Source organism: Diabrotica undecimpunctata, chromosome 7, assembly GCF_040954645.1.
Source record: "Diabrotica undecimpunctata isolate CICGRU chromosome 7, icDiaUnde3, whole genome shotgun sequence".
Lineage (NCBI taxonomy): Eukaryota > Metazoa > Arthropoda > Insecta > Coleoptera > Chrysomelidae > Diabrotica > Diabrotica undecimpunctata.
The window spans coordinates 74,445,266-74,467,826 of NC_092809.1; the positions used below are offsets into that span (position 1 = coordinate 74,445,266).

General features: G+C 34.2%; 1 protein-coding gene across 2 annotated transcripts in view; it reads left to right on the top strand.

Annotated features, from left to right (window-relative positions):
• Window positions 1–22,561, top strand: part of LOC140445496 (probable G-protein coupled receptor Mth-like 6) — a 131,784-nt gene that overhangs the window by 59,275 nt on the left and 49,948 nt on the right. The gene's annotated exons all lie outside the window — the stretch shown is intronic.

The following is a 22,561-nucleotide window of genomic DNA, read 5'->3' on the forward strand; positions in this document are numbered from 1 at the left end:
ACGACGTTGTGGATTATAAAGCCAAACAAGATCACCTACTTCATAGCTTTCACTCTTGCATCGAGAATCATATTGATCTTTCATTCTGTCACTGGCTATCTGGATGTGTTGTCGGGCAAGTTCATGAATGTTGTTCATTCTTAACTTCAGGCGGTCGACGTAATCTTCGCTTGCAACATGTTCTTCGAAAGGTCTGCAGCCAAACTCTAGGTCGCAGGGTAAACGAACTTCACGACCGAACATCAGGCAGGTTGGAGTCTGGCCTGTAGTTTCATTCACGGCCGAGCGGTAGGCCATTAGGAATAAATGAATGTGCTGGTCCCAATCTCTTTGATGTTCTGATACAACTTTGAACAGGTGTTTACCCATGGTTCGGTTCATTCTCTCGACCATTCCATCTGATTGCGGATGAAGGGGTGTCGTTCTGGTCTTATTGACACCAATCAATTTACAAACGTTTTGGAAAAGGTTTGACTCGAAGTTTCGCCCTTGGTCTGAGTGGATCTCCAACGGAACACCAAATCGGCTAAAGAATTCTTTAACCAGTACCTCTGCAACGGTAGCAGCTTTTTGATTTGGTATCGCATAGGCCTCAGTCCCTTTCGTAAAATAATCCATGGCTACCAGGATATATTTATTTCCATCATTCGTCTCTGGAAGTGGACCTGCAATGTCGATTGCTACTCTTTCCATAGGACTACCAACATTGTACTGTCTCATGGGTGCCCTCTTTTTACCAGCTGGACCATTACTGGTTGCACACAGTTCACATTTCCGGCACCATCTTCTTACATCATCTTTACAGTTCACCCAATAGAACCGTTCTCGAACCTTTTGCAGAGTCTTCGTGATACCAAAGTGTCCACCTGATGCTCCGTCATGCAACTGACGCAATACTTCTGACACTTTACTTTTAGGTACAATCAACTGAAGCTTAGTTTCTGTGCCATCATCGTTCTCAAAGGTTCTATACAGAAGATCATCTTTCACCACTAGACAATTCCATTGGCTCCAGTAACACTTGACTTCTGGACTACATGCACTAATGTCTTGCCAAGAAGGTCTTTCACTTCGACGCATCCAATCCAATACTCTTTTTATACATGGATCATCTGCTTGAGCGTCTTGTAGCTGTTGAGGCTGCCATTGATCATTAATGACGGTGGTTCGTCTCACGGGGCAAAGTCGTTCTTCTAATTTAAGACAGTGATTACAGTTTGCACTGCACGGCCGTCTCGAAAGGGCATCAGCATTTGAATGAACTCTGCCAGCCCTGTGTTCGATCTCGTAATCATATTCTTGCAATCGTTCTAACCATCTTGCCATCTGGCCCTCTGGATTACGGAATTGTAGAAGCCATTTTAGAGCAGCGTGATCCGTGCGAAGAAGAAACTTTCTGCCATACAAGTATTTATGGAAATGCTTGCAAGCCTTTACTACGCCTAGCAATTCTCTCCTAGTAACGCAATAGTTTCTTTCTGGTTTTGACAAGACTTTGCTAAAGTAAGCGATGACTTTCTCCTGTCCATCTTGGATTTGTGAGAGAACAGCTCCTATTGCACTGTTGCTTGCATCGGTGTCCAACACAAATTTTCCTGCCTGTCTAGGGTAGCTTAAAATCGGTGCGCTGGTTAGAGCCATTTGTAAGTTTTCGAAAGCTCTTTGACACTCTTCGCTCCATGTATATTCTTTGCCTTCTTCTGTCAACTTTGTTAATGGCTTGGAGATGTTGGCAAATCCTTTGACAAAACGTCGGTAATATGTCCATAGGCCAAGAAAACTTCTAATTTCGTGTTTATCTCTTGGTACAGGCCAATCCTTAATTGCTGAAAGTTTTTCAGGATCAGCTGTTACACCATTACTTGCTACAATATGTCCCAAGTACTTCACTTCTCGTCGAAACAAGTGACATTTCTTTGGACTTAACTTTAAATTCGCTGCCCTCAATCGTTGAAAGACTTCTGTCAGATTATTGGCATGTTCATCGAAGGATCTTCCAACCACAATTACATCATCCAAATAAACCAGGCATGTTTTCCATGTTAGACCTCTTAAAACTGCCTCCATTAATCTTTCAAATGTGGCCGGGGCATTACATAAACCAAAGGGCATAACTGTAAACTGCCAAAGCCCTGATCCTATCGAGAATGCGGTTTTTTCACGATCAGCTGGCTCCATGTCTACTTGCCAATATCCACTTTTCAGATCGAGTGTGGAGAACCAACGAGAACCAGAAAGTGTATCCAAAGTATCGTCTATTCTGGGCAAAGGATAACTGTCTTTTTTAGTTACTGCATTGAGCTGTCGGTAGTCAATACAAAAACGTGTTGAACCATCTTTCTTCTTTACTAGCACTACTGGTGATGTCCATGGACTATTTGATGGTTCAATTACCCCTTGTTTGTTCATATCTTTGATGATGTCTTCGGCTTCATTTTTTTTCGCAAATGGAAGTCGTCTAGGTTGTTGTCTGATTGGCTGAGCGTCTCCGGTATTAATTTTATGCTTTACTATGCTTGTTTTGCCATTATCCTTCTTATCCATGGCAAAAACATCTTGAAATTCTATCAGCATAGACTTCACTTTTTTTGTTCGTTCATCATCAAGGTCTTGGCACGTTTTAATCATCGTCTCAACAAGCTCCTTTGGATACTTAGATTTAGACGGTTTCTCATTAGTATTCATGGAACAAATCGAAGCCACGGGAACACACTGTCCGATCAAAGTTCTTTTACTTAACTTAATAGCATTTCCCTTTAAATTCATAACTCTTACAGGGACGACATCTCGAATTCTCACCAAAGCTTTTGCCGTTAGGAACTCGGCATTATTCACATCTTCGACCATCCTTAAACTTCCCTCTCGGCAGTTACCATCAGGTCTGGTCATCAAAATTTTCTCACTATTACCGGGTATTGTTACGTCACAAGTAGTTATTAAGCTGATAACATCTTCTTTGTCTTCATGAAACGGCAACTCTTCACCACTGATCTCGAGAACTCCATCTTTGACATTCAATACAGCCCCAACTTTCCTTAGTAAATCCATCCCCAATATGAACTCATCGGAGATCTCTGCAATTAATACTGTATGTTTCACTGTGGTCTGGCCAATGGATACTGACATATTAGCCTCGCCATATGTATTAATTATCTCACCAGTTGCTGTTCTAAGCTTTACTGTTGCAGGCAATAATTTAAGATGGCCTCGTACTACTTCTGGCCGTGCAATAGTTCTCGTTGCACCTGTATCTACCAAAAACGATCTACATTTATTATTGATACGACCCTCTATGTACAAGCTATGAATTCCACCTGAGGACGTAATGTTCACAGTTACTATGGGGGCTGTGTTTCTCGAGGTCGGCAGTTGTCCGTTGTTGTCGACCCGTTCTAGTTTTCCGACTGTTGTATCATTTTCTTGCAATTACGGCGAATATGACCTACGTCACCGCAATTCCAACATCTGGGCTCGCGTCTCTTCGGCATCGTGTTGCGAACTACTTCTCGTACCATTTCTTCCAGACGTTCATCGTTTGGTTCGTCGCCTTCTTCAATGGTTCTTACTCGATGACTCCGTGAAGTTTGACTAGCTGTTTCATGTTCCAAGGCAATAGCGAGCGCTTCATCTAGAACTTTCGGTCTTGCTAGTCGTAAAGCTTTCTGTAATTCACTTTCTTTTAACCCATTGACGAAGGTATCTACAGCAATTTCTTCTAAAATAATGTCTGGTACCTCCGGATAAGCCAACCGCACTATACGAGCAACATCTGCTTCAAACTCTTGCAAATTTTCACTTGCTCGTTGAATTCTACTTCTTAGTTGCGCCTTGTAGACTTGTTGTAGATGGGCATCTCCATAACGTTTGTCTAGTCGAGTGAACAAGGTCTGGTAACATTTTTCTTGACCCTTAGGAATCGATCTTAGGATATCTGCAGCATCACCTCGTAAAGCAGCAGTCAAGGAAACAGCTTTTTCTTGTTCTGTCCAATGATTGGCTGTCGAAATAGCTTCAAATTGTCTAAGGTATATGGACCAAGAGGACTTTCCATCAAATGGTGGCAATTTGAATCTCATATTATGTGTCGTTTCGTCTCTAGGTGATTCTTCTTTCACTACCGGATCTAAGGCTATTGTATTAACTGGTGGTAGCACTTTTGTATTAGTTATCATGCTCTCTAACTGTTTGATCTTCTCTTCTACTTTATCAAATGTTTTAGAAACTTCTTCAAATTTTTCATTGTTCTTTTTAGAAGTTTCTTCCATTATTTGAGAAACATTTTCAAATTTCTCGTCGAATCTTCGAGATACGTTTTCGAATTTCTCATCGAATCTTTTGGAAACGTTCTCTAATTTATCATCATTTTTTTTAGAAGATTCTTCTATCATTTGAGACGTTTCATTGAATCTTTCGTCATTCTTTCGAGAAGATTCTTCTATCATTTGAGACGTTTCATCGAATCTTTTGGAAACAGTCTCGAATTTATCATCAGTTTTTTTAGAAGTTTCTTCAATTTTTTTAGAAGTTTCTTCTATCTTCATTAAAACTGCTTCTTCCGCTGACTGAAACTGGAATGTCTCTGGGTCATCTCCATTCTTGTTAAGAACATTCTTCAGTCGTTCTTGGAGGATCTTCTTGGACCCGCTGCAATCTTCATCGCGTTCTTCTAGTTGCTCTCGCAACTGTTTTACTGAGAGTTGTACTAGCAGCATCTTTGGTCAGGCACACACGTACTTTTTAAATGTTCTTTCGTACAAAGATCACTACCGATCTACGCGGATGTTCCCAACGAACAATACTTTTCAAAAGTTCAAAAGTCTTTTTCAAAAGTCACTGCTGAATTTATTTCTCTTTTACTCACACCGTAACACCAACTGTAGCGTGATTAAATAAAACGAGCGGTTCGAATTTATATAACTATATTTATTTATAAGTTTACAGTTCGGTACTCTCTTATCAACTAAACTCACTCCTAACAACGTTACATATATATAATAAAGTTACTTTTCGAGAACATTCTGGCGTTGTCCCACCTCTAATTGTCTCCCGTCCGAAAGACGGCCGCTATTGACATGCCGATTCTTACATTTTCTAGATTCGTCCTTCTAAGAATTATGACGTATCGGAGATGGGCTATTTCGTTACATTATTATTTTTCATTATATTTAGATATAGATACTTAATATAACGCTCATGATAAGAGTAGACAGAACGAGTCTGTTGCGAGTAGCATGCGTCTACAGGACTGTATCTGCGGCGACCTTGTGGACTATCACGGGTTGTGTTCCTCTGTATATGTTAGCAGTAGAAAGAAGACATCTCTATGAGAGAAGAAATCATTTGATAACAGCCATAAAAAATAAGAAAGGGAAAGATCAATGGAAAGATGGTAAGAAGAGTGGAACAACATGGAAAATCTTGGTCCTAAGGGTCTGGGTAGATTGTCTGTTTTAGGACGCATCTTCCTAGGTTCAGAAAGACGAAGGAAGAAAGGGAAAGATAGATGGAAAGATGGCAAGAAGAGTGGAACAACACGGAAGATCTTACTCAAAGGACCAAGATGCTGATCCCGAGGAATCAGCATCTTGGTCCTAAGGGTCTGGGTAGATTGTCTGTTTTAGGACGCATCTTCCTAGGTTCAGAAAGACAGATACAGATAAATGCCTAAACTGCAAATATTCCGACACTGTTACTCACACAATGCTTGAGTGTAATAGATGTACAGTGGAGAGAAACAGAATATATAGAGAAATAGGTATTAACCCTGTGACTGTGAGAGAGATGATCGGAAAGATGACGGGAAGTGAGGAGGGATGCAATAGTGTTCACAATTACATCTAAACAGTAATTAAAAAAAAGAAGAAGAGAAGAACATCAATCGGACCAACGACAGAGAAAAGCTCTAGATAAAAGAAGGGAGTGTTCCAAGAATGTCGTGAGCCTTACAGCGGCCATCCCACTTTCGGAGTATGGTACCTGCGACAGTCAACTGCGCACAAGTAAAACAGGGTGATTTTAATTGGTAGGCAGGATAACAGATAACTGAATCTTTGGTACTGCTATCTTTAGTACTCTAAATTAAACTAAAACCCAAATTTTAAGGACTCAAAATGGAGGTAGCATAAAAAAAAATTCGGTGCCCAACCAAACCCCCTCACAAATTCTAGGTGCATCACTTCCACTTACTTCAGGTTCTCCTGAGAGATCTGAAGGGTTAACGCTGTCTTACGGATACGTCGGGCATAACTGAATATTATAATGATATCGTATGGCATTTTTGCCAGAGAGATCCTTCAGGATAGGTTTCGGCGCCATTTGCATCTTTTGTCACCTCGGGGGAACAAATAAGGGTCTAACCACCTTCTGATATCCCCGGGTGCTCTGAAGAGGGCTTCGGAGTAAACGTCGAGAGCTCCTCTACTCCGCTACCTCTACCAAGTCCATTTTCGGGTTATGGACTTGGAAAATATTTATCTTCGGTGTCTTGCCTTGAAAAAGGCAAGATATTTCTTACACGATAATTTCTTCGTCGAAATAAAAAAACCAAGTTAAGTTGAAACAATTCTCAGCCACAGAGTATGGAAAATAAATGCAGGAAGCAGAGCCCCGAGAGCACTAAGCTCTCGGAGAGCCCGTGAGGGACTGACTTGGCTGACCTGAAAATCGCCAATATTTATATGCGCTGTTCGAGTGATAAATAGGAATTTCCAGGTCAAGAGCCAATGGGAAAATTCGAGACGGGGCGATGCGCATCGAAATGCGTACTAGTCAACATACTATGGCATTCGATGACATTTTAACCCTGTTTCAAGTAGCTAATGTCGATGCACACACTAGTACAGAATGAATTACTGGATATTTATTTCAATGAAAAGCGATTTATTTATCGAATGAAGTGACTTTTTTGGTGACAAGTTTCTAAAAAAACCATTAAGATATATTTGGAAATAATTTAATTGATGGATTCGACCGTTACTTGATGGAAATTCATTTTATGTAACAATAAAACACTGAAAACTTTGTTTTCAAAACTTCCACAAATTTTTATTTTAACTTCTTATCACTACAGCTGTTTCGGCTGATTGCCTTTCTCAAGTGATCTGTTTTTGGCATGTGTTAACACTTTATAGTCTCTAATGAAATAAGTTGAGGAGGGGAGAACTGTTTGTCTCAAGCTGGTCATTCAGAATTATATCTGTGTTTTTTAATTTGTTAATTTCCATAGATTCTAACAAAGATAGTTTAAGGCCTTTATTTTGAATGTGTAGAATTTTAAATTCGTCATCAAAAGAATGATTATGATCTAGAAGGTGAAGTGCGTATGTAGAATCTGTTTTTCTATTATTGAAAGCCCTTTTATGTTCTGCTATTCGTTTATTAAAATTTCTACCTGTTTGACCAATGTAAGTTTTTGGGCAGTCGCCACATTTAAGTTTGTACACACCACTGTGTAAGTGTTTTTTATGTTGGCTCTTATTGTTTTTAATATATTTGCCTAGGTTGTTATTTGTTCTGAAAGCTGGTGTTATTCCTTTCTTTTTTATGTGTTTGGCTATTTTTGTTGATATTTTGCCTGTATATGTAATCGAGCAGAAGGTACTGGGTTTTTTCTCTGGTGGTGGAAATACTAAGTTCAGGGCTTTCTTGTGTAGTTTTTGATTTAGCATTTTATTAATTGTTTGTTCGTTGTATCCATTGTTTACTGCTATTTGCTTAATGATATTTAATTCTGTCTCAAAATTGTATTTTGACATAGGAATTGCTGTTAATCTATGTAACATACTATGATAGGCTGCCAGTTTATGTTGTGTGGGATGGGATGATGAATTGTGAGTAGTCGTGTCAGTATGGGTAGGTTTATGAAATATGGAGAAGTCATGTTTGTTTTTAAGTCTGGTAATTTTTAAATCTAAAAAATTTATGGATTGATTTTGTTCTGTTTCTATTGTAAATTCAATATGACTATGAAGAGAATTAATATAAGATAAAAATTGGTCGAGTTGCCTGTTAGTTCCTGTGAAACATGCCAGTACGTCGTCTACGTATCTCCACCAATATAAAAACTGTTTGAATATGGGATGTTTTGAAATCTTTGTCTCTAGATGATCCATAAAAATATCTGATAGCAATGGGCTTAGAGGATTGCCCATTATAAGTCCTGCACTGTTATTTGTATATAATTCATTATTAAATTCAAAGTAGTCCTGGTTTATGCAAACTTCAAGAAGATGTAAAATTTCAGATGTAATGATTGGATTTGTATTATTTTGGTCTAAAAGGTTTGTTACTAGAATAAAAGTTTCTGTAGGAGGGATACTAGGAAAAAGATTTTTTACGTCAAATGAAATTAATCTGGAGTTGTTAGGTAACTGAAAATGTTGTATTTTATTAACTAGTTCTATTGTATTTTTTATGGTAAATTTAGGTGAAAATTTAGTGTGTTCTAAAATAATCTCTAACAGTTTTTTTTGAAAGTTTATATGACGGAGCTGTATAAAAAGACACTACAGGTCTTATTGGGTGATGCGGTTTGTGTAGTTTAATGAAAGAGTATAATTTAGGAGGCTGTGGGTTCATGATACTGAGGTATTTCTGTTCTATTGGATTTACTATTGATTTTGAATTTTCTAACGCTAGCTTAATTTGTTTTTGATACTTTTCTGTTGGATCTTTGTGTAACGTTTTAATGTTTTGATTATTTAAAAATTCTATTGTTTTGTTATTATATTCTATTTTATCTATAGCAATAGTAGTGTTACCTTTGTCTGCTTTTGTAAACACTATGTTGTTTTCTATTGATTTATAATTGCAAAATCTATTACAGATGTGTGTAGTGAAACCAAAAATTCCTGTTACAAAGAGAATAAAACAGCCATTTCAATTAAAAATAAATCAATAGAAAACAACATAGTGTTTACAAAAGCAGACAAAGGTAACACTACTATTGCTATAGATAAAATAGAATATAATAACAAAACAATAGAATTTTTAAATAATCAAAACATTAAAACGTTACACAAAGATCCAACAGAAAAGTATCAAAAACAAATTAAGCTAGCGTTAGAAAATTCAAAATCAATAGTAAATCCAATAGAACAGAAATACCTCAGTATCATGAACCCACAGCCTCCTAAATTATACTCTTTCATTAAACTACACAAACCGCATCACCCAATAAGACCTGTAGTGTCTTTTTATACAGCTCCGTCATATAAACTTTCAAAAAAACTGTTAGAGATTATTTTAGAACACACTAAATTTTCACCTAAATTTACCATAAAAAATACAATAGAACTAGTTAATAAAATACAACATTTTCAGTTACCTAACAACTCCAGATTAATTTCATTTGACGTAAAAAATCTTTTTCCTAGTATCCCTCCTACAGAAACTTTTATTCTAGTAACAAACCTTTTAGACCAAAATAATACAAATCCAATCATTACATCTGAAATTTTACATCTTCTTGAAGTTTGCATAAACCAGGACTACTTTGAATTTAATAATGAATTATATACAAATAACAGTGCAGGACTTATAATGGGCAATCCTCTAAGCCCATTGCTATCAGATATTTTTATGGATCATCTAGAGACAAAGATTTCAAAACATCCCATATTCAAACAGTTTTTATATTGGTGGAGATACGTAGACGACGTACTGGCATGTTTCACAGGAACTAACAGGCAACTCGACCAATTTTTATCTTATATTAATTCTCTTCATAGTCATATTGAATTTACAATAGAAACAGAACAAAATCAATCCATAAATTTTTTAGATTTAAAAATTACCAGACTTAAAAACAAACATGACTTCTCCATATTTCATAAACCTACCCATACTGACACGACTACTCACAATTCATCATCCCATCCCACACAACATAAACTGGCAGCCTATCATAGTATGTTACATAGATTAACAGCAATTCCTATGTCAAAATACAATTTTGAGACAGAATTAAATATCATTAAGCAAATAGCAGTAAACAATGGATACAACGAACAAACAATTAATAAAATGCTAAATCAAAAACTACACAAGAAAGCCCTGAACTTAGTATTTCCACCACCAGAGAAAAAACCCAGTACCTTCTGCTCGATTACATATACAGGCAAAATATCAACAAAAATAGCCAAACACATAAAAAAGAAAGGAATAACACCAGCTTTCAGAACAAATAACAACCTAGGCAAATATATTAAAAACAATAAGAGCCAACATAAAAAACACTTACACAGTGGTGTGTACAAACTTAAATGTGGCGACTGCCCAAAAACTTACATTGGTCAAACAGGTAGAAATTTTAATAAACGAATAGCAGAACATAAAAGGGCTTTCAATAATAGAAAAACAGATTCTACATACGCACTTCACCTTCTAGATCATAATCATTCTTTTGATAATGAATTTAAAATTCTACACATTCAAAATAAAGGCCTTAAGCTATCTTTGTTAGAATCTATGGAAATTAACAAATTAAAAAACACAGATATAATTCTGAATGACCAGCTTGAGACAAACAGTTCTCCCCTCCTCAACTTATTTCATTAGAGACTATAAAGTGTGAACACATGCCAAAAACAGATCACTTGAGAAAGGCAATCAGCCGAAACAGCTGTAGTGATAAGAAGTTAAAATAAAAATTTGTGGAAGTTTTGAAAACAAAGTTTTCAGTGTTTTATTGTTACGGAAATAATTTAGATTGTTTTCTAAAAAAAATAAATATTGAATATGAATTATGTAAATAATTTTTCTAAATCTCCAAACAACATATTTTAAGTCCTGACTCATTTAAAATAAAATAAAGCATAACGTTTATTGTTATAAAAGAGTATTAGCAAACATCATCGCTAATTATTGTAATAACAATATTAGAATATGTGTTCAGAACCATGTGAACAGTGGTTTCCAAATACTCATCAAATAGATATTTATTTACTCAATTTTTCATGACCGGAATTTAAAACGAGATAGTAGTTTTATAGTTAGTGTCACATAAATCACCGAAGATTCTGGTATTTAAAATATACTTTTACACAATAGCGAAACATCAATTATCCTCATAATAATAAATGAAAACTTAATGCAACTATCGCGGTAATAAAGAGAACCATAAAGTTATAACACAAAATATTAAAATATTAATATTGGTTCGTTTGAGATTCTTTGAACAGTTGTTGCTTGCATAAGTAAACATTATTTTTTGATCTGATTAATATTACTAATATCTTCCATCATACTTAACAGTATTTCAATGGGAGTGGTCGGTTTGTGAAAACAGTAAATTTTATTTATTAATGAATAAACCATTTTAAAAAATACAAAGTTTCTGAAATGAAAAGTTTAAACGAATTTTTTTTTTAATTTGCCTAATAAATACACACAATAAGTATAAAACAGGATAAGAATATAATATGCTCCTTGTTATTCGAACGACGGGTTATGGGCCTATGAATATTTCTTTTGCTCGTCCCTTGACAATTAGGTTCGCTTTTTCGTTCTCTTTAATATCAGTACACTTACTTTGTTATTTTTTCCGATCCGAAGACAGATCCGATCAGATTCTGAAGACACTTCTAAACTAAAGTAAACTCGATTCGATCCCAGCGCCTTTAATGCCGCCTGGTTATCAGATATAATTTTTATAGATCTTCCTGCAGAAATATCTCTATAGCATAAATTTCTGCTTCAAAGGTAGTGAAATCATTACCTACCTAGGCTTTCACTAAGACTTAACCTTGGTAACTTCTTCATCGGTTTTAAAACCATCTGTTTACCAGAATTGATCTGCCATTATTAGATTCATTTTATTCTACACTCATTCGCCCCTTCCTGGAAAGACGGTATTAGTAACTATTCCAGGGAAATAAGCAAAATTTACCGCGTACAAAACTTTGTAATAGCCAGGTATTTGACAAGTTTACACTCATAAACTTATAAAACAAAATACAACTCGATGCTACAAACAACTGACGTTAACTAACTCTATTTACGCAACACGCAACTGCCGATGCCGTCAAATTGATGGCATCGGCAGTATTACCATTCAAATGAAATTAACATAATGTATTAAAATATTTTCAATCGATCTATCAAGTATTTTAAAGAAATAATTTTAATGAAATTTACGAAATATCAATAAGGTATTTGTTTTGCGCTAGTACATAATATCTCACAAGGTTTTTTTAAGTTTGTGAAAAATTTTGACGTGATGGACTTAAACCGAATTCATATTCAGCATCAGCGGACTCGTATTAGCAAGGACACATGTCAAACTAAATACACCAAAAATCATATCAGCCTGTGATATCAATGCGTTAATAAAAAAACTGATATTGATAAACTAAGCAATATCTATAATTACATTCTGTCTTACGAAAACTAATACTATAATTCCTTAATATTAAATTTCCTGACTAAATTCAAAAAATTTAAATCTTCATATTTGGCGTTACTTTGTACGCAACCATATTATTATAATAATCAAAAACTAGTTATCAACAACAAAACATATAATAAACAGAAACGAGTGTCTTTCTGACATAAATCAAACCTCAAAATAATAATTATAATCGATCATGATTCCTACAAAATTAAATAAAATTAAAATATTGTAATTACATATATACTTTAAATAAGTTAAGTTTAATGTTTTGTGAATTTCAAAATTTAATGGATTAACCTCATATTGTAAGTTTTTGTGCTAGTTTTATACAATGATTTTTAATTCTAATTTCATTGTATTTATTGATAAATTAATTATAACCATAGATATTTTAGCCTATCCTGTAGAAGCGAATAAATTTTGCGAAAGCTAGATAAAAGAACAAAGAGTTTTACTTATCCTGGCAGTATATTGCTTTTAAGCAATATACTGTGTCCTGGCCCTATTAATGACTGCAACCTCAAAATAAAACTTTAGTTTATATAACGTCAATAATACCTAACTACTTCTAACCTAACTAACCTAACTACTAAATTCTTGATGAAATAGATTTAATAAGAATTTTAACATTTATATTTGACTCTAGCATCTTTTTGTTCAATGGTAATTTTTTAAACAAATCTTTGGCACTCCAATGGGCAGCAAAATATCCCCAATACTATGTAACTTTGTTTTGGATGAACTTATAACAATGTGTAAAGAAAAGATACCATTTTACATACCTTTTATTAAATGATATGTAGATGATTTGATTTTTTCGGTCTCTGAAAACAAAGTAACTGATGTTTTAAACACCTGTAACGCCCAATGTGAACACCTAAAGTTTGCGGTTGAGAGAGAGAGGCAGATGGTATGATTCCTTTTTTAAAAATGCTTATTCATCGTGGTAGTGATGGCATGCTAATGACGAAGTGGTATCGTGAACCTTGTTTTAGTAGCCGTTCTATTTGGTTGTATGCCTCTATCATTTCTCTTCTTGATCTTGCGATTATGTCAACATCATCTGCAAATGCTAGTATTTGCACGCTTTTATTAATGATTGTTCCTGGTGTATTGACTGTTGTGTCCCTCAGTATTTTCTCGAGTACGATGTTGAACAAGATGCATGATAGAGCGTCTCCCTGGCGTAGTCCTTTTTTCACATCTATTGTTTCCGTTAATTCATTTTGTATCCGGATTCTACTTTCTAGTTTTAGAGATTCTTTTATCAGTTTTATTAGTTGTGTTGGTATATTAAATTCTTTCATTGCTTTTATTAAGAATTCTCGGTTTATATTGTCATATGCGCTTTCAAAGTCTATGAAGAGATGATGTATGTCGATGTTATATTCACTTTGGTATTTGCCCACTATTTTTTCAGCGTGTGGTCTAAGTCTTTCATAAATGACGTTGGACATTATTTTATATGCTGCATTCAGCAGCGTGATTCCACGGTAGTTTCCACATTCTAACTGATTTCCTTTTTTATGTAATGGTACAATAATACCGCTATTCCACTCCGCTGGTAGCTTTTATTCGACCATATCTTTATTATCAATTCATGTATTGTTTTTTGTAGTGCGTCTCCTCCTTCCTTTAGTAACTCCGATGCTCTTTGATCCGATCCCGGTGCTTTATTGTCCTTTAATTTGTTTACTGCTGCTCTAATCTCGGCTATTGTTGGTGGAGTCTTTTCTCTGTTGTCTGCTTGGTCTAATGGTATGTCAGGGTTCGTCTCTCTCCGATCTCCTTCAAACTTTTCCGTAAAATGTTTTGTCCATCTACTTGTATCTCTTGCTGTTCTGTCAATATATTACCTTCCTTATCTCTACACATCGTTGTTCTCAGTTTGAAGTCTTTTCTGCTTTTGTTTAGTCTCTGATAAAATTTTCTTGTCTCTGTTGATTTACTTAGTTCTTGTAGTTCTTGAAGTTCTTTGTTCATATATTCTCTCTTTTTTCTTCGGTAAGTTTTCTTTTCTTCTTTGCGTAGTCGTTTATATTCTTCCTCTGCTTGTCGGGTTCTGTGCCCCTGTTGCATCAGTAAATATGCTCTGTTTTTTTGTCTGTTATGATCTGACATCCTTCGTCAAACCAGTCAATCGTTCTTGTTCGTCTTTCTCGACCTTCTATACCTAGTACTTCTTTAGCTGCCTCTTTTATGCTGTCTCTGCATTCTTCCCACTCCTTATTTAGGTTTTCATGTGTTATTCTGTTTTCTAGTTTGTTGTTTATCTTTTCTTTATACTCTTTATTTTTGTTTGTTTCTTTGAGTCCTTCTACCTTGTATCGTTCATGTTTAGAGCCTCTTTCCTTGTTGATGTTTGAAATTCTAGCCCTTACCCTACTTTCGACCAGGTAGTGATCAGAATCCGCATTTTCCCGTCTTCTGGTGCTAACGTTTATTATATTCGATTGGTGTCTCGAGTCTACAATGACATGATCTGATATTTATTGTAAGTCTATCCGGGGATTTCCAGGTACCTTTGTGTATATCTTTGCGAGCGAAGTACGTGCTGGCAATCACCATGTTAAGTGATCTTGCTGGGTTTATTAACCTATTGCCATTGTCATTTGATTGCTCATGGAGACTGTGCCTACCTATTGTGGGTTGGAATTGCTGTTCTTTTCCAACTTTGGCGTTTAGGTCTCCATAGATTATTTTTATATCATTTTTTGGGCATAACTGATATGCGGACTCTAATTCGTCATAAAACTCTTCTTTAATTTCCTCTTCTTTTTCTTCTGTAGGGGCATGCGCATTAATTAGACTGTAGTTAAAGAAACGACCTTTAACTCTTAAAATGCACATTCTTGTACTAATGGCTCTGAAATCTCTTATAGTATGCTTTACTCTCTTGTTTACTATGAATCCTGTGCCCAAGACGTGATCTTTAGGATCGCAGCTGGAGAAAATCGTATGGCTTCTTTTTTCCATTACATTGTTTCCAACCCACCTGATTTCTTGTATGGCAGTTATGTCTATTTTGTATCTGTCTAGTTCACTTAGGAGATTTTGGAGAGCTCCCAATCTATATAAGGTTCGAATATTCCATGTCGTAACCCTCAAATCGTGTTCCTTTTTCTCGCACAGTCGTCGTCGTTTGATCAGTCCGGCTTTTCTTCCTTGAACGTTCATAACTCATAGTTTTTCTAGGAGAAGGTAGTTAACCTTCAGCTCAACCCCCTATTCGTCGGAGGACCAAGACTCCCTTCTTCGTCAGCCCTGACCCCACCTTCCACTGGGGGTTGGTTACCCAATCTCCAGTGGGGTTGCTCAGGTTTCCGGCGTGTACCGCCTTGGAGGTGAAGATAGGAATTGAGTAGGATAGGCTAAGTGATGCCAACAGGATACGGAATCATGTATTGCGTCTCACTACCCCCTTTACACACCAATGTTATTTAGTTTACTATTTCTGAATTTGGTTTGTAAATAACATGTTTTAATTATGATTTTAATTCAATATAAAACGTACAGTTTGTAATGTATAATCCTATTACATATAGTTTGTATTCTGTTTTCGTTGCCTGGAGTAATTGTGTTAAATTAGAATTATTCAGCTGATTGGTAAAATTTATTATCACGAAAACTGTTAAGTTTTGAAGTTATTACCAAGTATACCTTTTTGTTGTTAAAATAATGTTTATTTAATATTTTTTGTCAGAAATACCGGTAACTTAAAGAGCAAAAAAGTTAAGTGTAAATTTATGCCACATATGTAGGATATATGGCGCCCTCTATCAGCTACATCAATGTTTGCAGCAAATTATAATTCCTCATATTTAAAAGTACCCAGTTGGTAATTTTTATACATAAATGTTGATATACATGAAAGTTATAGCGAAAAATAAAACTTTAAATTTGTACTTTAACACCCTGTATCTTTCTTAAAATCAACGTTTTATTAAAGCAATTTTTCTCAAATCGTAATATTTTAAAGTATAGAATCTACTGTTTCTTTTTGTACAATTACTTAAGGACCACTCTGTATATATAAGTATACAGTAAATTCCACAGAATGTTTAAGGTTTATTATATTATATTTTATTTTTTTATATTATTATTTTGTGTGGCACTTAGCTTCCTTAAACTTTTATTGTCAAAGCAGTAGCAGCAACGAAAACAATGTTACATAGGGTTTATTTTTGATGGCACCGATGTTTGCAAAATTTTTACATCATAAACGCTGAAAAAGTTATAGAGGGAAAACTTAAAAATTTTGAAATTAATAAAATGTTTGCTACGCTTATTAGTTTTATTCATGCTCATAGGTTACACTCATCTACATAAAAAACTACTTCAGTAAACATTTCAGGACGATCCGCTGAATGCTGAAAAAGTTATGTAGGGAAATGTAACTTATTCTTTAAAATACACGCAGTAAATTCTGCGTTTTTCATTAAAATTAACAATTCTGCGTCTTACAAACTATTAATTAATTTAAAAAAATATCCTGAGGACATTCTAATATACTGGAAGATAGTATATTTATTGAAAACAATTTCAAAAAATCATTTAGAAGTCGCTGAAGGATAACAAGTCCATTATGCATCAACTGTATAGAGTCTATACAGTTAATGCATAATGGACTTATTATCCAACTATCCAGTGATACTCAACCTGCGGCCAAGTGAAGTGTGTTTCTTTTACTTATAATAATTTTAACTATAATTGATTTGCCGGGAATTTAAAACAGTGACAATGGCTGGCGTGTCCTCAAAATCAAAACGTGAAATATCTGACGAAAACAGACTATTTCAAGACAATTGGGAAGATGAATATTTTGTTGTACCTAACAAACACGGTTCAGCAACTTGTTTGATTTGTCGAGAGAGTGTTATATTAAAGAAGTATAATATTATGAGACACTATAATACAAAACACAAGATGTTTAGCGATAGTTTCCCAGTCGGCTCTGCATTGCGAAGAAAAAAACTATGCGTTTAAAATTATGCAAAATATAATGGCAGTTTCAATGTCACAAGATGTATCCGTGACGAGAGCGTCCTACGAAATTTGCTATTTATTAGGAAAACATATGAAGCCCATTACTGACGCTGAGATTGTAAAGGAATGCTTTATAAATGCTTCAAATATTTTATTTGAGAAGTTCAGCAATAAAACTCAGATAATATCACAAATCAGACAACTACAACTCTTAGATTCCACGTGCGTCAGGCAAATTGAAGATATTTCGAAACATATTTTTAATCATACCATCGACGACTTGAAGAACTGTAAATATTGGAGTTTAGCATTTGATTAAGCACTGATGTTTCATCAACTTCACAATGTTCTCTTTTTGTACGGTACTGTACTGAAGATTATGGAATTCGTGAAGATTTTCTTAAATTTCATCCGATGAAAGGTCATACCAAAGGAAGTGATTACATTGATATTATTTGTACGTTTTTGGAAAAAAATAGCATTGACGTTAAAAAGTTAGTATTTGTATGCACAGATGGATGTCAGTCTATGACAGGAAATAATATTGGGTTTATTTCTCTTTTGAAAAAAAAATATGATATAAATAATTTGTTAACATTTCACTGTATCATACATCAAGAAAATCTCGCAGCACGTACCACCATACCGGAAGTTGACGCCCTGATGAAAACTGTTATTAACATCGTTAATTTTATTAGATCACGAAAACTTAACCATAGAAAATTTAAAAGTTTATTAGAAGAATGTGAGCATGGCGATGTACTTTTACATACCGGGGTACGATGGCTGAGCAGAACAAAAGTTTTAGAACGGTTTTACTCTTTACGGTACGAAATAATATTGTTTCTACAACAAAATAATAAAACTTACAGTGATCTTGAACAAGATAGTTGGTGGTGTCTGTTAGCATTTATTTGCGACATAACAGAAAAACTTGCCGAACTTAATCGTCGTACACAAGGTAAGCACAAAATTATTTCGCAGTTGGCAAATAATGTATTTGCTTTCGAGGACAAGCTAAATATGTACATTAGCAAACATTATTAGGAGCTCAACCAGAGGGAATTGATGTTTCTCCAGAAAACTATACTACCATTTCCAATTACTTAGTTTCCTTGAGGAAAGAGAGAGAACGCGTAATCCTATGGAATTAAATGAAGCCTAAATCGGCACCAGAAAGGATGCCAGGTCATATTTTATTTTTTCAGTAAATTAAGAATAATGGATGTATATATATATATATATATATATATATATATATATATATATATATAAATTTTCGTTTCGGTGGGTTGGAGTAAATAAAAGGGGCTGTTCTAGAAGACTATTTTTTATATCTCAAGCTTTCAAATGTTATTACATATTATATATATATATATATATATATATATATATATATATATATATATAGAAAAGAAATTTAATCTTTGCAGATAAGTTAAATAGTAAACTCTTAAATATTGGGGAAATCTGCAAGAAAGACTCTAATGAGTATCAATTGTTTCGCCGAACGTTTTCGCCAAAGAGAATTAATTTGGCTTCTTCAGGGCTGAAAGAGAATAAATTATAATTAGCTACCATATATTATCTATTAAAACATTATTGATCTTACCGTAACTTAGAATTGTAGAGTTAGAATATTAAAAAACTTTGCTAGTAACATAGTGGTATTTTTTGTTACTATGTGCAAAAAAAGTTTTTTTTAAGGTTTGAAATGTATGGTAGCTTTGAACTTAACACGCAAAGGTTTACATAAGGTTAATCGAAAAACCCAATGTAACTACATTTAAAAGGAAGTAATTCTTTGAATTTTCGGCAATAACTAAATTTTTGATTTTTAGAAAGTTTAAAAGTGAGGTTCTGTTTTAGCTAGAACGCAAGCGCTCTACAACAACCTCTAATACGGTCCCAGTTGATCTCTATTGATGTCAAACATATTCCTAGATTCCTTTGAATCTAGTCTTCCATGTCTTACGACAGATTCATCAGCATCGTCGAATTTCTCTTTAACAACACTTACTTCTCATTTAATGGTAAATTCTATCAACAAACTTTCGGTACCCCTATGGGAGCAAAGATTTCTCCTATCATTGCAACTTACGTTATGGATTATGAATTAGACTCAGTCATTCCTTTACTATCCTTTAAAATTCAATTTATTAAAAAGTTAGAAAATTAAATTAAATTAAAAAATATGTTGATGATATCATTTTGGCTATACCCAATGACAAGGTAGATGAACTATTAGATACTTTTAATGGTTATGACCCCTACATCCAGTTCACTATAGAGAGGGAAGATGGTAATTGGCCCGTCCCCTTTCTCGACATAAAGATGATCAGGGAAAACAACAACAATAAAATAGATTGGTATCAAAAACCGACCCATTCTGGTAGATACCTTAACTACCACTCATACCATAATAATTCTACCAAAGTCAACTTAATCAAACAGATGAAAAATAGAGTAATAAAACTATCAGATCCTTTATTTCATACAAAAAACCTACAAATCCTACAGAAACTTTTTATTTCAAACGCTTATCCAACACCATTAGTGAATAAGATTTTGTTTAATACTATCCATAACAAAGATATTTCACCTTCCTTCGCGACTAACAATGCTGATCCTGATGTCTTAAGTGGGAACCCAGTCTCGGATACTCCTATCAACAAATATTTTTCATTACCATATTTCAGAGATATCACTCCGGGGTTAACAAGGATTCTGAAAAGTGTTGAAAATAGCTTAGGTATTATTAATAACAACATTAAACTTAATGTGGCTTGTAGATCAGCCCTAACAATTAATAATCTTTATTCTAAGATAAAAGATAAGACTCCCGTAGATAGGCTTAATAACATTGTCTACAACATTCCATGTCTCTCTTGCAACAATTCCTACATCGGTCAAACATCTCAATTATTGAAATCACGTATTACACTACATAAAAGTGATTCTCGACTTCACCCTGACCGTTGTGCATTAGCCAAACATGTCCATTCCACTGGTCATCTCATGGAATATACGAACACTACAATTCTCCACCGTGAAAACAATAAATCTAAAAGAGAGTTCATTGAAATGTCTTATATTTTCCTTAACGATTTCTCCATTAATGTTAAGAGTGACATTAAGAATCTAAGCGATATATACCACTTCTTACTTAAATCAGATACCAAGAACAATACAACATCACAGATAACTAACTTGACTGATATATCCATTAACAACTAACCTACCTTTATAATTAATTTTCATTAACTAAAAAAGATAACATTCCCTTGCTTTTCTTAGATACATCTCAATAAGATATAATAATACATGAACAATAGAATATAATTAAATAAAGAAAATCAAAATAATATTTCCCTATACTGGGATTTAATTTCATTCGTTTTTACCAATGAACCTTAACGACATAAATATTCATAAGAACTACTGAATTTGTCAGCGCTTGCGTTCTAGGTAAAACAGAACCTCACTTTTAAACTTTCTAAAATTCAAAAATTTAGTTATTGCCGACAATTCAAAGAATTACTTCCTTTTAAATGTAGTTACATTGGGTTTTTCGATTAACCTTGGGTAAACCTTTGCGTGTTATGTTCAAAGCTACCATACATGAAAAAAAAACTTTTTTTTTAACATTAAAAAACATTAAAAAAAAAACTTTTTTTGCACATAGTAACAAAAAATACCACTATGTTACTAGCAAAGTTTTTTAATATTCTAACTCTACAATTCTAAGTTACGGTAAGATCAATAATGTTTTAATAGATAATATTGGTAGCTAATTAAAATTTATTCTCTTTCAGCCCTGAAGAAGCCAAATTAATTCTCTTTGGCGAAAACGTTCGGCGAAACAATTGATAGTCATTAGAGTCTTTCTTGCAGATTTCCCCAATATTTAAGAGTTTACTATATATATATATATATATATATATATATATATATATATATATATATATATATATATATATATATATATATATATATATGTATTTATACTACTTCACCTAGATTGCGGCCCGCAAGCTGTGGCAATAGCTACTATGCGGCCCAGGGAAAAAAAGGTTGAGTATCGCTCAACGCTACACGAGATATGTGCGTAGTTTAAGTTACTGAATAAACAATGTTTGGCGTTAAAAATATTTAATTTTTCTGCTGTTTATTGATGTTTTTCATAACAATAATTGTGTATTTATCAATCAGTTAAAATACATTGCTAGGATTATTTTCTTCTTCTCCTTAGAGTGCCGTCTCCTTACGGAGGTCGGCAATCATAATGGCTATTTTTATTTTTGAACTTGCTGCTCTACACAAATCAATCGATCTACATTGATACTAATCACGTGGATTCTTCAACCATGAGTTCTGCCTTCGGTCAACAGATCTTCTTCCTTGAATCTTTCCCTATATTATAAGTCTCAAAATTTCATATTTTGGTCCTCTCATCACGTGGCCTGGGTATTCCAGTTTTCTGGTTCATATAGTGGTGGTTAGTTCTTCTGTTTCTTTACCAACCCTTTCCAATACTTCTTTATTTGTAATTCTATCAGTCCATGATATTTTTATATATTACATTATATAATACTCTGCGGTATAATCAGAGTTCGAAAGCCTCGATTCGTTTTAAATTGCATGTTTTTAATGTCTCAGCTCCATATAGTAATATTGAAAATATATAACAGCAAATGGTATGCAGTCTGATTTCCAAATTTAGATTTTTGCACGTTAGGAGTGGCTTCATTTGTATAAATGCTGATCTGGCAATCTCTATTCGCCTGTTTATTTCTGCAGTATGATCATTGGTTTCATTGATCAAAGTTCCCAAATACTGATATTTTTCTACTTGTTCTATCACGTTACCATTGATTGTCAATACGTGATGTATATTTTGTGGTCTTTTTGTAATTAGCATGTACTTCGTTTATTTTAGCGTTTAAGTAATTCCCATCTCAGCACTATTCATAGTTAAGCTTTCGATAAGATGTTGTAGATCTTCTATACTCGTTGCTATGATCACAGTGTCGTCTGCATATCGTAAGTTGTTAGTTAATTTTCCGTTAACGGTAACTCCCGATTTGATATTATTGAACGTGTTTTGGAAAATTTCTTCAGATAATAAGTTAAACAAAAGTGGCGATAAAACACATCCCTGTCTAATTATTATTAGGATTATTT